We start from the raw sequence: 11234 nt of genomic DNA, 5'->3' as shown, positions 1-11234 counted from the left end.
ATCCAGCTGCTCTTTCATGTGACTGAACTCCTCTCAGCAGCTAGACTCTCTGAATCCCCATAGAGTTTGACTTTTTTTTCTCCAAGGTTAAAGAACACAGACATAAAACACAGCTGAGTATCTAGGCTGAGTGTTTCAGTTGAATGTATCAGCCCAGGGAAACCCTGGGGAGCACTTATGCAGTCCGAGCCAAGAGACAGAATCAAGTCCAACGTGAGTGATCTGATATGGCGTCAGATGAAGTTTACTATTACTTTATCACAACCCGAGAACATCAAATTATGGCTGGCTGTGTGGTCTGTATGTTTCGTAAATGCATATCTGAGAAGCAATCTGAGGAGAAGCTACCTTAAGTCTAGCTGTGGTTTTATCTCCTCATTAACAACTTCAGGGAGTAAGATCCCTTTGCAGCATTTGCAGTGTCACAAAGTTCACAAACCACAAGCTTTTTTTGTAGAAATAAGTGATGTAAACACTGATTTGGGGCAAGTGTGCTTTAAAAAAAACTTATTTTTCCTTATTTTTTAACGATGTCTTTTTGCTTCGCAGAGTCTAAACTTGAAGTGACACCGGGTTAAATGAGAACTCATCTGAACGATCGCTCAGACAGGTCACAGATGGCACGGCACAGTGTTTCCTTCCTGCTAAAGTGTAGCACTCGCTTAAATTCATCTCTCTTTAATGTTGCCCTCATGAAGTCCCACTAGTGCTCCTCTTGTTTGTGTTAACTTTAAATGACTGATTATGTAAGTGGCTTCCTACTGTGTCCTCAAAAGCGATAAGAGGGTAAAAGCAGCACTGACCAGTCTGCTGCCCATTTGCTCTTGATCCCTTATTTTTCTAAAATTTATGCATGAATAACTTATAGTTCACTTTACACTGCAGCTGAGGTTTGTAATTATTTTCTTTAACCACCTCTATCCATCCATCCATCCATCCCTGTCTGTCTGTTCTGCACAGGGCTCTTGTTGATGCTTTCCATTCACATGGATGGTTGGGAGTGTCCTAAAACAGATACTTGCTACTACTGGGGTGAGTACTGACAGGAGATCATCACACAGTTGCTTCAGATTCGTCAGCTCAACATTAAAAGTGTGATGTGTGCACTGTCCTGTTCTTCTACATCCCAAAGGTGCACTACTGGCTTGAGATCTGGCTTGAGATGGACATGATCGACAGCAATACTCAGGTAGGATGAGGTGTTTAAAAGATGCTCTGTTTGTACCAAGAATCCCAAAGTTTGCTAAGGAAATACCGCCTACACTGGCCTAAACCACTGACACACGATGGAGCCATGCCTTCACGCCAAAATTTCACCATACCATAACAATGTTGCAGCAGAAATTGAGATTCATCAGACCAGTAGTAGCCTGCACAAAATGCACCCTCAATTTCCTGTTCTTAGCTGCATGCCTTGGTTGTCATGAGTGTTTTGGTTTTCTTGAGTTACTGTTGCCTTCCTATCAGCTCAAAGACACCTGGACATTGTCATCTGACCTCTGACATTAGCAGGGTGTTTTCTCCCAGAAAAATGCCACTCAGTGAATATTTTCTGTAAACCCTAGAAATGCTTGTGTGAAAAAAATCAGAGTAGCCAAGCGCTTTCTGAAGTGCTCAGATCAGCCCATGTGGCACAAACAACCATGCCACGTTTAAAGTCTGACCTTCAACAGGTCATCTGCATGGAGTTGCTGCCATGTAATCCGCTGATATTTGTGATAATGAGGAGTTGAACGACTGTACCTGATAAAGTGTAAATTAGTTCAAAAGAAATAAAAGAAATAAAATCATAATTCTGACTATAATGGTCTTGACTGAATATTGGACTGATTCTCCCAAAATGTTTTCTTTGGAAACCTGATTACTTCCACTGGAATTGTATGAAATGTGTTGTCTTTTAAAAGTGTTTAGCATAGAGTACCCTATTTTGTTAAAACTGACCATCAACAGGACTGCTGATTACTACCACGGATATAAAAATGTGCTCTGTTTATCAGCCCTTTCTGTGATGTGCCTTAGATAGTATTCCAGCCATCCTAGACTCCTCTGTCATTGCCTTTTCGCTTCAGCTCAGAAACCTCGCACTGACAGAGAAGCCCTAACTTCCTTTCTGAGCAAACCATTAATGTTTAAAGAAAGCAGTAAATGTGGGGCATGCTGAATAAAAACAATATTCTGGGGAAATTCCAGAGAGGCGCTTGGGTTGACTGCAGAAACTACACAGCAAAATAACCTTTCATCTAAAGGTAATGGCTTCAGCTCTTTTTCTGTCTTGTTCCTTCTTTGTTAACCCGTTGATATTTTCATACAAGCACTGCAATGTGGAAAAAACAACAAATGCACAGATGCATATTATTGTATGTGCTTTAAATTGAGGGAACACCAGTGTTCAGTCATGGGGTTAAAGTAAAGTATTAAATGGTGCAATTATAATTAGATGTAATGTGCCAAATGCATCCAGAGAAAAACATATCAAGAAAAAACAAAAACTAGTCAACAGTAGTTGTTGTAATTAATTTCAAAAGAAAAAAAGTAGCACCACAACTTACATGTAAGCTAACACGACCTCTGTCTGTGATTACACTTATCTTTTCTTTACTTACTGCCAAAACACACCCCAGCTTTCTTCTTGCCGTCACCCTTCTACTAAAGTAGTCCAGCCAAGCATGAGATGGTTGTAAAAATGTTATCTCACACACGGGGTAACCTTTTAGGGGCATCATGCCAGGAAAACACTCCTACTGAAAGCCCTGAATGGAACAGTGGTGACCCATGCATGCCCCACCCGAACTGGTCGTCACACTTGGATGAGTGCACAGAAAGAGCTTCTCATTCCAGGCTTTTAATGGGCGCCGCGGGGCAGCCTGAAACAGGAAGTCACATAGATTCAAAAAGGAAAACGCAGCGTTCATTCTAATCATTCGTGACTTAGTGAATATACCTCCTGTCACTGCACATCTGAAATCAATCCTGAGAAGGATAATAACAATGTAGGAGGTTGCAAGTCCCTTGTGACACAATATTGAGTGTTGTCAAGATGTCAAGTCTAATAATTTGATAGAAAAACGTGAATTAAATTACCAGTTCCACAGACTTCTAAAGATAACACATTATAGTTTCTCATCGTCAACAAATTGTTGAAATTAGCTGAAAAAAAATTTGCTTTTTGTGTGCCTAGTACAGCTTATGTCCACTGTGACACACAAGGCAAATACAATTCCAGTCCCGGGTCGGTTGATTTGTCTCTTAAAGAAAGCAGTGGTAAGTCAGTTGCACAGGCGGTCAGGTCTCTTTGTTACCATGAACACTGTAGTTTGTTTTGAATCCAACATACACCCTCTTGGTGTCTAAAACCCACCAAAAGCACATAATTTCCACATAGAAATATTACACAACAGTTGCACTACTGACTTGTGGCTTGTTCAGAATTACTGTGACATTTCCCCGCAGACATGACTGAAAAAGTGACATCATTTCCCCAGTCACAACTGGTTGTGGTGAAAACTGTACCGGAGACAGGCAGATGATGTTTTTAGCTTCATTTTGTTCCAACTGTTAAAAAGGATGATAGAAAATAGAGACATTTCAAGAGGAATGTCCAAGTATTGGACGTTCAAGAAAGACATTCAGCCGAGACTAGATGCTGAGGGAAGACATTCAGCTGGCAGTTATGCTTCAATTCAGTGTTGAAATATTCTGTGTTTCATGTGTTTGTCGTGAGGTGTGGAGTGAAGACCCAAACTTATGACTTGAAGGCAGGAAAAAATAAAAATAAAATAACCTAGGTGGGGAGCAGAAGTCCAACAGTGCAAAAGAAAACCTCAAAGAGAAAAAAAAGCCAAAACTGCCAGGACCACACAAGGAGGGTAAAGAGGGAGCAAAACAGACACTAATACAGGGGACAGAGGATTTATACACACAGGCAGCTAGACACCGTCCTAGACATTAATGACAATCAGACAGTAAGGAGGAAGTAAAACTAAACCTGACACCAGAGACACGTAATTAGCAATAACAATAACTGAAAACAGGAAACACGGAAACATGAATGAACTTAACAGAGGGGGATCACACACAGGAAGCACCCAGGGGACTAATCAAAGTCTATAAATACAAGCAATAAGCAGTCAAGACTAAAGGCTCAGGAAACTGAGGGAACCTACGCAATAAATAAAACTACTAATAAAAAAAACAATAATCATAAAGTAACCAAGCACAGCAACTCAAAACTCCAGCCAAATAAAAACCCAGGGATCATGACAGGATTGGCTCAGCACAGCAGCTCACAGTAAATTAAATTACCAGTCTTTATTGTATTAAACGTTATAAAAGTGATATATTAGATATATTAATGTGTTTTAGTTGCATACCTACTTCAAAAAATAGCAGTTTATTGTTTATTAGCATCAACAAATTGTCAGACTCCCCAACGCCCCTATCGGTATGGTTTTTCAAACATTTCCAGATATTGTGCTACATATCAGCATTTTGTGTGGATTTTTGCTTCCCTAGTGACATATTTTGCAAAAGAATTTAGCAGGTGAATTTAGCTAAATAATTTGGAAACTGTAAAAAATTAAAAACGCTCCTCATGCAATGTAAAGTACCTATTCGTGATCAGTTTTTGATGAATCATCATCAGAGCCGAGTGCTCCAGGTTTACTCAGAAGTCTACTAAGACTCCTGCTGCTACGTCTTTGGTCTCGATATGTAAATTTATGTCATTTAAACCTTTGAATATAAACAAAAATGATCAAATACTGTCAGCTCTATCATTTAATTTATTACTGCTCTTGTGGAAAAGCCATAATGTTTAAAACATTAGACATCTCAGCATGGAAAACTAACTTGTCAGGCTAACCATTGTTCAGTACAATTCTGTGTTATAATACAATGGATTATTCATAGTCACTCAGGTATTCAGACTACTTTCTCTTAACGTGCACACACTGTCAAACGATGAGCTGCCCTACATATTCATCCTTCACATTCAAACAACCCAGTAGCCATGTTCATGCAGACATATTAATGAAGATAGTATTATCTTTGCTCATAATTTCTTTATCTTTGCTCATAAATGCTTCTCCTGCTGCTTTCTTGGCTCCTAACATATTACTGCTCAGTCTGCTTTGCCAGCCTAGCCTCCTCCTGTCCTAGTTATTTGTTGTCATACCTCTCTGGATTGTCTTCTGTACATTTCATGCATTCCACTTTAGTGTCAGGAATCTGCTGAGTATTGTTTAGAGGGGTTGTTAGAGAGTCACTGTGCTCCCAGCTGAGTCGTCTTTCTGCTGCACTTCACTGCAAAGCTTGACAAAAAATTATAGCCTGAAACAATGCAAGTGTCTAATTTTTGCATGTGTTTTGGAAAAACTCGATCTAATGAAAGACTCTTGCTCTACCTCTCATAAATGACATTTATATCTGGATTTTTTTCCCCTCAAGATGCGTTATTGTGGGATAATTGGAAGGAGAAACTGAGACGTCAGGTGAGCGAGGTGCCTATTAGCTCGTACCTTCTTTTCAAAATGACAAATATTATCCTCCAGCACTTTTATCAGGAGTGAAGTATCCCAGTATGTACTGAAAAAAATGAACACAAACATTTCCACAAGAATTCAAGGTCACCAGAGTATGAATGTGGCTGGCAGCCATGATCCTCTTGATTTCTTACGAAACGCTACCAGCAGGCCAAATTTCTTGACATATGCTGGTGGAATTGGTGCAGAAATCCATGGCTGGCAGAGAGTGTACTCTGAAGTTGATGTTTTTTATAGTTATTGGATAGGTTTTTGTGAAAACTCAAAATATAGCCCCAACATATCAAATATTCTTGTTAAGTGAAACTTGTGTGATGCTACTTAGCAGACATTAGCATGCTAAACCAAACCGTATTCAACGTCATAAAACCGTGAAACCAACTTCCCCAACACTATAGCTGTACACTTGTTTACACATACAATAACCATGCTTTTTGCAGGCATATATAAATAATGTGTTAGAGAAAATACAGAAAAACTGCCACAGAAAGTTTATGCTAATTAGAATGCAGCAAAGTAGACACTTAGCCGATGTAAATTGTGCCTTCACATGAGCTGAAAGGCATCTTGAGATCTCAACATGCAGTAAGGGTGACTAATGATAGCAGAAGAAGTAGCATGAAATTTGGGAAGAAGCAATATGTCAGTTAATAGTGTTTTTTAATGTCTTTTAAATTTCACCTCCATTTAGCTTGTTCTTCATTGCTCATTACAGACACCATGAACATTTGCTTTTGCACATGGTTAGTTTAGTCTAAAATGGATGAAACAAAATGATATTTTTTGCACAGTAATCTTACAAAGTTGCAGATTTCTCTAGTGATGAACAAAGTTTAAGCTGTCCTAGTATCGCCTTCTGGTATAAATAGATATAATGGAGCTAAAATCTGATTTTACTTCATTCCTGCTCCTGGGCACCACAGCTAAATATACGACTGCCATCCAAACGTGTCCTATTACTGTCTTCCAATCTCTAATTCTGCTGTGCTAAATCAGTCCTTCTGTCTCTTATAGTCGCAGGGAGTCTTACTAATTACCATTTCAAACCTCCACTTTGGCTTCCATGTTCCCTCATTATATCTGATGGGGAGTCTGGCCTGTTTGGGAAAAAGGAAACAAGCCTTCAAAGCCTAAACAGAGCTCAAGTGAAATTACACAGTGCTGCTCAGAACCACACACTGATAAAGCAACAATAGTGGGTTTGGTGGTTAAAGGAAAAAAAACAGACAGGCAGACATGCGCCATCTTGTTGTGTATATACTTCATAATGTTGCATATATGTAGTCAATGCAAAACAAGTCGGCTCACAGCAAAATAATTACGACCACGCTCTCTAGTAAACCACAGAGGGAATGAATTATGTATAACTAACACTGACTACCAATCACGCCGCACATGTCTGCTGCCTACCTGTTGTGCTTTTCAGTGTAACAAGATGAACTCGTGCTGTGAAATTATTCAGGAGGCCAAGGCAATTTCATTTAGTCCTCTGCATCTTAATAGCATTTCACTAGTTTGGTTTGTCAAACAAATCGTGCTTGCTGAAAACTTCTTGATGGCTTAGACAGGCTCTTTTCACTGAGGCTTGCAGCACGTTAGTCTACATAGGTTACCTGTATTATACTATAGCTAAACCTGTAAGAGGATGTGCATAATAGAGAAAAAACAAGGTGTTTACCTTGTGTACAAAAGGGAAGCAGATCAGGAGAGTGAAATGTGTCCTAGAGGAAGCGACATCTTTAGTGGTTAATTTGCATTTAGCAAGTCTACAGTGAGCTAGCATTTGAAAATGATTATATTGCATAAAATGAGGATCTTCTTAGAACTGTGTGGGTTGTGGGAGTCCTGCTCTTCTTGTGAACTACTTACAAAGACATATGGTGTCTCTGACCTGCAGGTGTTGAGCTGCAAACATGCTGGAGTGAAATCACGCTGTCACTGCAGATAATTACAGTTGGCTCAGCTGCAGTCTCCTTTGATGATGCTGTTGTTGTATTTTTTCTTAAGTGAATTGTTATTAGCTCTCCCTTAACAACCTGAGTGGAAAACCAGTGATAGGAACAATATGGGTTTCATGCACTGTGCAGCTAAAGAGGGAGGATATAGGGAAAATAAGTGAGAAATCTCATCCTACTCACCCAGTAATCCTTTAAAGAGGGCTTTACTGCCTCTCACTGCCAAACACTTTGATACATCCCTTTTGAAAATAACTGGAAAAGAGGCCGGAACAGAGTCATTTTAAAGGGATTTTGGAATAGAGATTTGTGGTTATTTCACATCCATTTTCAGCATAAAAAAAACTCAAAATGATCTATATTAGAGGTAATGAAACTTGTTTGGGAAAATGAGATTGCTCAGCAACATCTAATGGCACTTCTTGAAAGTTTCTTTATGCCGTGTTACTGTTTCTTCACTGTGCTCAAACACTTATAATCTGGACATTATCATCAATCTCTTGCACTAATCTAAGTGCTCAGATTTGACTGTATTCAGATTTTTTTAGTTTTAATACTTTATCAATGCTGCATTACGAGTAGAAATGTTGCAAACGTAGTGGAAGCATATATCTTTTAAATAAGACTATTAATAATTAAATGTCTACTCACTAATGCAGAAATATGATGCAGGCTATACCATTATGGGTGATATTATTAAATTATTTTTGGCATTTTTATTAAAGTGGCCCTATTATGTTTTACATAAGTGCAGGCCTTACAGGCATTATTTCAAAAATTGATCTAAGTACCCTAGAAACTATAAGGAAGCCTACAGGCTGAGAATGATGTGCTCCGTTGGGGTGGTTGGGTTATCCTGTTGGAAGACAAACCTTTGCCACAGTCCATGATCTCAAGTGCTCTGGAGCTGTGACTTTGTACATTGCTGTATTCATCTTTCCCTCAATCTTGAGTAGTCTCCTAGTTCCTGTTACCGAAAACATCCCCATGGCACAATGCTGCCACCACCATGGTTCACTGTAGAGATGACATTGGCCAAATGATGAGCAGTGCCTGGTTTCCTCCAGACACGATGCTTCACATTTAAGTTCAATCTTTGCTTCATCAGAGCAGAGTATTTTGGTTCTCATGGTCCTTCAGGTGCCTTTTGGCAAACTCCAGTTGGGCCATCGTGTGCCTTTTCCTGAGGACTGTCTTCTGTTTGACCACTCTACCCCACAGGTCTGATTGGTGGAGTGGTGTAGATGTTGCTGGCCATCTGGAAGGTTCCCTCTCCATAGAGCAACGTTGGAGCTCTGTCAGAGTGACCATCGGGTTCTTTGTCACATAGCTAATTAAAATATGAGCCTTCAACCCTGATTGCCCAGATTGGCCAGGCGACCGGCTCAAAAAGGAGTTTTGGTGGTTTCAAATTTCTTCCATTGACCGATGATAGAGGCTGCTGTGCTCATGGTCGTAGAAACATCTGACAGGTGATCCGGGGAAGCAGGATGCACCTGAGCCCAATTCTGAGTGTCATAGAAAAGGCTGTGGATGCAAATATAAGTGATATTTTTGTTTTTTATTTTTAATAAATTTTCAAGAATTTCAAGCAAACCTTTTCACTTTGTTATTATGGGGTACAAGTGGAATGTGGACTGTGAAGTGCTGTGAATTGTTAGTCCTGTCCTTCCTCATGAATAATGGGTTTCCTCCAAGTGGTTCTGATTTGACTTGTGTCATTTGTCAATTTCACTTTGCTCACCTGTTTTTTGTTTTTTTTGCATGTGGTTTTTTTGTTGTTGTTTTTTTTTACTTCAACAAGAAAAGTCATTAAGGTCGGCCTCTCTACATTTAGGTCCTCTCAACACCCCTCCACTCCTAAATGCTTGGTTTCCAGTGTTTTACCCACTCCTTGGTCTTATTGATGTCAACTGGAGTGGAATTCCTTGAACGGTTAACTCCGGCACAACCACAGCTGAGCACAGCACGCCCACTGCCCTGATCCCTCTGATGGGAACGTTTTTTCCACAGCCGTGCTCAAGTGTACTCTTCAGGTTTTTGGAGGGTCAATAAGAAATGTTCACGTGGTTGTGAAGGAAAGTTCAATTCTAAAGTGCAAGACAACAATACAAGTTTAACCTAGTTCTATAAACATTGTGCTATTAGAGCAATTGTAAAGAGTCATAACCAAAACCTGGGAGTGATATAATATCACTTAAATGGAATGAATTGCTTATAATTACAGTTTTAGTGTAGGCAATGAGCAACTTTAGTATTTTTTGCTTGACGCTTTCCACTTCAGTCCATTGTTTAGCACATTTCTCTCACATCCACATGTTCCCAGAATCAACATGCTGGAAAAAAAGATCAGACCAGTTTTCTGAGCAATAGTTACAGAATTAACTGATAATTTCAAAGTTGTTTCTAACATCTTTACAGCTACAGATTATTAAATTATTTTAGATACAGTTTCTTAAAGCATGCCTTCCTCCTTTCCCCCACCTCTATGGTTTCATAGTGTTTAGTTGTAGTTATGTTTATGTCTCTTTCTATTCTGCTTTTTTTTTTTTTACTTGGTCTCATCAAATGTTTTAGTTAGTTAGTTTATCTTTTAACTGTGAAAACAATTTCCCATTCCTGATTATTCTGTTTGTCACCCTCATTTGGTCTTGAAATCTTTTCTTTGGTGCAGTTTGTGCTTATAACACATTTTCATGTTATTCTAACATTTCTGTATTTTGATCTAAAAGCATGGCGATGTGGAAGTTGTAGATCTGGAGAACTGTGCCTTTGACCTCCTCTGGACAGCAATGTAACTTTCACTAGTGCACAATAAAGGCTTTTTATAGTTGGTTTTGGTTAATAATCAGCACCTGGAAACGAAATATCCATCAATAATTCACCAGCCATATATGAGTGTTTACAAAAGGTGTTTATTTGCTGACTGTACTGTGAGTGAAAGAGAATGAAATGTTTTTTCTCTTTAACAATCAGTTAGACCTTCAAAGAGGTGGTGCTTTGTTCGGTTTGTTCCCTGAGTTTACTTTGTCAGATTTGTACAGAAAATGTTTTACAAGCACATGTTTGTCATGGCCTCACAGACTACGTTGGAATCTCCAAGAACGACTTTTTTCTCGGAAGTCTCACTGTTGTCTGGAAGGATCACAAATGAACATCATAAACACACAATAAAAGTCTAAAGTCTGGACAAACTTACCCACTGTGTGTCAGAACTATAAACTGTGTATTTAGTCACTTGTCACTTTAAAAGGTACACATTGTCAGTTTTTCTGGGTTGGACCCTTTTTGTTTTCAGAAATATTATAATTCATCATAACAGAGATTCAATATTGGGGTTCCTGCTTACACGAAAATCTGATCCTACCATCTGGATGTTGCAGCAGTAGCTGAAGGTCATCAGACCAAGCAATATTTTTCCACTCTTCTGTTGTCCGGTTTGGACGCTTGTGTGAACTGTAGCCTCAGTTCCCAAGTGTGGTCTTCCACTGCTGTAGCCCATCTGTTTCAAGGTTCAGTATGCTGTGCATCCAGAGATACTCTTTTACAGTATTCTAAAAGACTGGATATTTTGTTTGTGCTTATTTAAATCATCATTTTCCCCCAGAGAACTGCAATTCACTGAGTATTTCCTCGTTCAACCCTAGAGACAGATGTGTCAAAAAGTCTCAATAACAATCATTGGGAAATCCCAGCAGTTCATGAGTTTTCATAAATACTCAACCTACCACATTCAAGT

General features: G+C 39.2%; 1 long non-coding RNA gene across 1 annotated transcript; it reads left to right on the top strand.

Moving 5' to 3' along the window:
* Positions 1-348: 348 nt before the first annotated feature.
* On the top strand, positions 349-10427 carry LOC112844081 (uncharacterized). Its single transcript, XR_003216676.1, has 3 exons — positions 349-1032; positions 1133-1189; positions 8717-10427. It is a non-coding gene; the product is annotated as an uncharacterized LOC112844081 (long non-coding RNA).
* The last annotated feature ends 807 nt before the right edge of the window (positions 10428-11234 follow it).

The sequence above is a fragment of the Oreochromis niloticus genome, linkage group LG16 (assembly GCF_001858045.2).
Source record: "Oreochromis niloticus isolate F11D_XX linkage group LG16, O_niloticus_UMD_NMBU, whole genome shotgun sequence".
In the NCBI taxonomy this organism is placed as follows: Eukaryota; Metazoa; Chordata; class Actinopteri; order Cichliformes; family Cichlidae; genus Oreochromis; species Oreochromis niloticus.
This window is presented reverse-complemented; position numbering and strand designations above follow the sequence as displayed.